We start from the raw sequence: 6,460 nt of genomic DNA on the forward strand, positions 1-6,460 counted from the left end.
ATATAACAAAATAGAAAAATAAGAAAACTCTAAAAATTATGAAAAAGCCACACCATGGAAAACAATCAAATGGAGATTATATTGAGCTGCTGCCGCAGGCATCCTCCCATCATATTCTTCTTGAATAATGGTCATTCATCAACCCATTATTAATATATAAATGCCAATGGCAATTATAACTTAGTCGTTCCTTGGTCTTTGTCTTCTCGTGTGGGCTTCATTTCGTTTCTGTAACCGACAAAAGCTTAATCACCAATTTATTGTCATGTGCCTCATTCTTTAATTGCCTTGCATCATTCTTATGGTATTGCACATTGAAATTAATATAACACAAGTCAAAATTAATAAACAAATTAGATATAAATCCTACTTGACCAGTTATACATAATAAAACGCTAAGTCGAGAAATTACTAGAGAAAAACATTTACCAAGAATAAACAAAGCACATTAGACGTGCACTTTTGAGCAATTATCATGCTGCTTAGTTACAAGTTCACACCACCAGTCTCAACCCAAACTCACAACATTCAAGCATAATCAAATTTACCAACAAAACAAAAAAGATTAATCTAATTTTTATCACTCAAAATTATATTTATTTCAAAGCTTGTAACATGAATCTCAAAATCGTACATAAACGTGGTTGGTATCCTTCTTGGATCCCTTTTTTTAATGATGAAGGTTGCTAGATTACTTAATATTTATTACCATAAAAGTTTGAATTCAAGAAGGGTACCAAATAATCACTAAAGATTGATAATCAATAGCAAGAAAAATGAAAGTTTAAATGTAGTCGTTTGATCATAGAAAATAAAAGTTCACTTATCTTCTATTCGGTTAGAGTCTTTCTCTTGCTCTAAGAGTCATTCTCACTTTGTGTGAGTATTCTTCGTTTCATTGTTTCGTTCAGCGATCGACCCTAGTTGTAGTCAGGGTCGATAGCAGTTCTCTTTCTTTTTGTTTTCCTCTTTCTCCTTTTTTATCTGTTTGTTTTTTCCTTTCCTCTTCAGCCTGATTATCCCTATCCTCCAATCCCCTTTTACCTTTAATTTAACCATCTTTAGCCCTCGATCGGGAAACCCTCATTTCCTTCATCCCCCATCTTCTGATCCTCGTTGTTCTTTAACGTCCATGTTTCTTATCAATCATTTTACTATCTATCGCAATCGATTGAATCCTCCCTCGATCTCACAACTTTTTTTATATGCATCCATTTCTAACTGTTGCGATTTATTGTAGCTCTATCATAAGCTTTTGTAGAGCTCTAGCAGCTACATCAGAATGTTCGTAGAGCTCGGGCTCAGATGTTTATACCACCATATTTCTTATATTTGCCATATTTGACACTGTTGCTTGTAGGATGTCTCGTCTCACTAGCTTTCTTTCCTCTGTAGCTGCATCGACAATCTTTATGGGCCTTGTTGAAAGAAGTTGGACTCTTTTTCTTCTTCTTTGATTATAGGGCTTTTGGTTTGATCTCAAGCATCAACAATAGGTTCTTGTTCACATTGGATGGTTGGTACTTCAGTGGCAGCAGAGTCAGTAATCTACTAAGGTTTCTCGATTTTAGGCTTCAAACCTTGTGTTGGGCTCTTTTTTGTGTAAATTTGTTGTATTGGTATCCTTTAAATTTTACCTTTGACAAAAAAAAAAAAGTAGAAAAGGTATATTTAGTGTTGTGGCCTATATTTGACTGACAGGGAGAGAAAGGGTCGACGACACTGAAAGAGAATAGAGAGAGGTGTTTGTAAGGTTGTGTAGAGGATGTGTTATTCCCCTTACGCAATGCCTTTATTTATAGTAATAAGAGAGAGAATAAATCTTTCTCCTCCAAGGAATACAAGTCCTAATAGGAAAGAATAACTATAATCAAATCTAATCTAGGATTTACACAATCACACTTAAATAAGAAGTTTATAACACTTCCCCTTGAGTATGTAAATATTCAAGTAGATTCGGCATCATGTAGAGGTTGATAAAGTCGACTCGTCGGCACTGTTTCTGGGAACACATTATTCTCAATAAGGTAGGCACTTGCATAAAGAACTAAGTCTCACAAAAAACCCTAAGGCTATGGTAAAAAACCTGAGTAAGGACAAAATCCATAGTCTAAGAAAAAATACGTGAGTAATGCAAAGTCAAATGAAACGTCTAGAGTACGTCATCATGGATATGATCAACCCAAGGTGGGTGCCTCGTGAAAACCTCGTTAGGTAGCAAAAACTCAGTGGGAAAAATGTTCGTAATTGTAGGGAAAAAGAGTACATTTAAGATCAAGCAAGTACACTTCAAGATACTTCCCCTCAATTTGACACACTTCCAAAGAGAACTAGCAATGTTACAACTTAAAAAGTTTACGCATTCCAATTCCTTGAACAAGCTTCTGAAACATTGCCTTCAGTAGTAATTTGGTGAACAGGTCAGCCAGATTGTTTTATGAACGGATTTGTGTGACTTTAATCTTCTGATGCTCTTGTTATTGATGCGACAAGAAGAACTTCGGTGCAATGTGCTTAGTGTTGTCTCCTTTAATGTAACCCTTCTTGAGCTGTTCGATGCATGTTGCGTTGTCTTCATAAATCATCGTTGGGACATCAACAACAGGGTAAAGATTGTAAGAGCTTCGAATATGGTCCACAACCGCTCTCAACCAAAAAAATTCTCAAGTTGCTTCATGTAAGGCAAGAATTTCAACATGGTTAGATGAAGTGGCATCTAAAGTCTCTTTAGTTGACCTCTAAGAAATTACGGTGCCTCCAACGGTAAAGACATAACTCGTTTAGGAATGCGCCTTGTGCGTATCAGATAAGTATCATGCGTCAGCATAACCAACAAGGTGAGAATTGACTCGTTATAAAGGGGCTGTGGCATTACTCGAGGATCTGTAGGGATAGAACAAGCCCAGATCTGTAGTACCCTTAAGGTAGCAGAAAATGTCTTTAACACCAGTCCAGTGTTTGCATGTTGGTGCATTACTGTATTTTACCAAAAGATTAACAACGAATGAGATGTCGGGTCTTGTGCATTGAGCTAAGTACAATAAAGCACCTATCACACTTAGATAAGGAACTTCAGGCTCCAAAATCTTTTCATCATCCTCTTTCGGATGGAAGGGATCTCGTTTTGCATCTAACGATCGAACAACCATAGGAGTACTCGAAGGCTTTACTTTATCTTCGTTAAAACAACACAACACTTTCTGGGTGTAGTTCGATTGTTGTACTAAAATTTCATCCGAACGGTGCTCTATCTCAAGACTGAGACAATATCGAGTCTTTTCTAGATCTTTCATCTCAAATTTTGACTTTAGGTGCACTGCAGTTCTCGCGAGCTTTTCAAGAATTCTGATGAGATTGATGTTATCGACATATATTGGAACAACCGCAAAATCGAAATGCGACTTCTTAATGAAGACATAAGGGCATAGTTCGTTGTTCACATATCACTGACTTGTCAAATACTCACTCAGACAGTTATACCACATTTTTCCAGATTGCTTCAAACCGTAGAGTGAACGCCTCAACCGAACTGAGAGTGTGTTTCGGTGTTTGGAAATATTTGATCCAGTCAATGTAAGTCATTCGGGAACTTTCATATAAATTTCCGTATCAAGATCCTCATAGAGATACACAGTTACTACGTCCATCAGCTGCACACACAGTTTTTCGGAAACTACCAAACTAATCAGGTAGCGAAAAGTAATCACATCCATAATGGGTAAATAAGTTTTGTCATAGTCAATCCCGGGGCGTTGTGAGAAACCTTGCCCAATAAGACGAGCTTTGTAACGCATAATTTCGATTTTCTCATTATGCTTCCAAACGAAAACCCACTTCTAGCCAATGGGCTTCACATATGGAGGAGTAGGAGTTACAGGTCCAAACACCTTATGTTTCGCAAGCAAATCGAGTTGGACTTGAATTGCTTGTTTCCAGTTTGACCAATCGGTTCTACGTCGACATTCATCAATGGAATGAGGTTCAATATCATCGTTTAACATGATCTCAGTAGCTACTGCATATGCTAATGCATCTTCGACGATCATCTTATTTCTACACCAAACATCATCTGATGCAGGCCAAGGAGTAAATGCGTTATTACATAAAATTATTGGCAACTGGGATTCAAGTTTTATAATATAATTCATGCATTTTTAGAGTTATAATGCATGTATCTAGCTTTAAATTTGTGGCTTATGGAATTCCTAGGTTAATAACATTTTATGAAATCATTTAGTTTTTTAGGAGTTACACTGTAAGCCTGTATTGTTTTTGTCTTTTCATATTTTTTCACTTTAAGTCATAAGCCTATAAATTCTTGTATTTGTACAAAAGGGGAGAAGTTGTTTGAATTATCATATTGATATTTGAGTTGTAAACTCTTTGTAGGAGTCTTTTACTTTGTTCTTTCTAGTGTCTACGTTGCAAGCTGGTACCGAAGTAAAGTTTATAGGGTTTTCAGGCTTTTCCTCGCACTAGGAGATAGTGGACCCTACCTATCCATTCTATCTATCATTTTAATTCATTTCTGTCCGCTACTCCCTGCATCAGTTGGTATCAGAACGTCAGCTCGATCTAAGGGTTACGCTATATTCAGCATGTCGCAGATGTCATTAGATAAAGATCTTAATATGGACCTTCCTCCAATATTTGATCGTTGCTTGGATAGTCCATGTCCAATATTTTGTGAAAATTATTCAGGTGATTGTCTCATAAATCTTGATATTCCTCCCGAGTTTGATCGTCTTCCATATGGTACTTATCACGTTTGTTGTCAAAGTTCTTTTGTGGTTCAACGAAATGTTGATATGGAATCTTCTACTTCAGAATTTTCAAAGTTTTGGTTGACATTATAAATCAAATGAAAGAGAATGTCAAGGTTGCGAGGTATGCTATTAAGGGTGCTTTTCACACTTCAACAGTCAATATTAAATGCCCCAAATATCTATTTGTTTGGACCTACAAAGTTCAATTTTATCACTCCAAATCAGATGATGATCCAAATTTGAGGACGAATTCTATCAAACCCCATGAGAATGATGCAGGCCAAGGACTAAAGGCGTTATTACATAAAATTACTGGCAGCTGGAATTTAAGTTTTATAATATAATACATGCATTTTTAGAGTTATAATGCATGTATCTAGCTTTAAATTTGTGGCTTATGGAATTCCTAGGTTAATGACATTTTATGAAATCATTTAGTTTTTTAGGAGTTATAATGTAAGCCTTTATTTTTTGTCTTTTCATATTTTTGACTTTAAGTTGTAAGCCTATAAATGCTTGTATTTGTAAAGAAGAATGGGAGAAGTTGTTTGAATTATCATATTGATATTTGAGTTGTAAACTCGTTTTTATGTGCCTTTCTCTTTGTAAGAGTCTGTTACTTCGTTCTTTCTAGTGTCTATGTTATAGGCTGGTACTATAACCAAAGTTTATAGGGTTTTTAGGCTTTTGCTCACACTAAGAGATAGTGGACCCTACCTATCCATTCTATTTATCATTTTAATTCGTTTTTGTCCGCTACACCCTGCATCATCATCCAAGCGAGCATAATGGACCAAAATCTCATGATTCTCGGAAGGTGGATTGATCTCTTCAATGAGGCTTCCGTAATCTAGAATTTCCTCATGAGTTGGATAGAATGAGTAGGCAACAATCGAATTCATGGTAGGCTCTTTAAGTGCATGTGTTGTGGGTTTCCTCTTTTGAGTGTGTGAATCATTTGAACCAAGTGGTCTGCATACTTTTGTGTAGGGGCAGAGGATTGGCTAGCCACTAATGTATGTGGATCGACCAAAATAGTGTTCCGGGCTTCCAGGAAGGAAGTCCGTCGTACATTTAGTACATCCATCTTTGCAAGCACATTTGCAGCTGTAATATGTGATCTTGTCACTCGCGTTGGATCGTGAAAGCATCTGGCATGCTCTGAGCTATGCTCTGAAGATCTAATATGCGCTGCACTTCAGTCTCAAATTGAGCGGTGCAGGGATCTAAATGAGACAAAGTGGAGTCATCCACGATAATTCGCGTTCTTATGCCTCATAAAAGTGACAATCCACAAAATGAAGGTAAATAAATCACTTGTCAAAGCTTCTAAGTAACGAATAATCAAATCATATATGACATAGATTCCCATACTTCGCTGAGGCCCTATTTTTGGCACACAGACCGCACAACAAAAAACACCCAGATGCGATATGTCAGGTTCGTATTCGGTAACCAACTAAATGGTGTTGTATGGTTGGGTCGCAACAAGCCTCAGGCAGACCAACATGGTTGCGTGCAATATTGCATAGCCCTAAGCAGCGATCGGGAACTTGGTACGTATAACCAACGATCGAGCAATCATTTGTAAATGCTTAATGAATGCCTCTGCCAGGCCATTCTGGGTGTGAACATGGGGTATTGGATGCTCATCTTCAACCTCAACCGATATGCAATAGTCATCAAAAGTTTTA

The sequence above is a fragment of the Pyrus communis genome, chromosome 17, assembly GCF_963583255.1.
Source record: "Pyrus communis chromosome 17, drPyrComm1.1, whole genome shotgun sequence".
In the NCBI taxonomy this organism is placed as follows: domain Eukaryota; kingdom Viridiplantae; phylum Streptophyta; class Magnoliopsida; order Rosales; family Rosaceae; genus Pyrus; species Pyrus communis.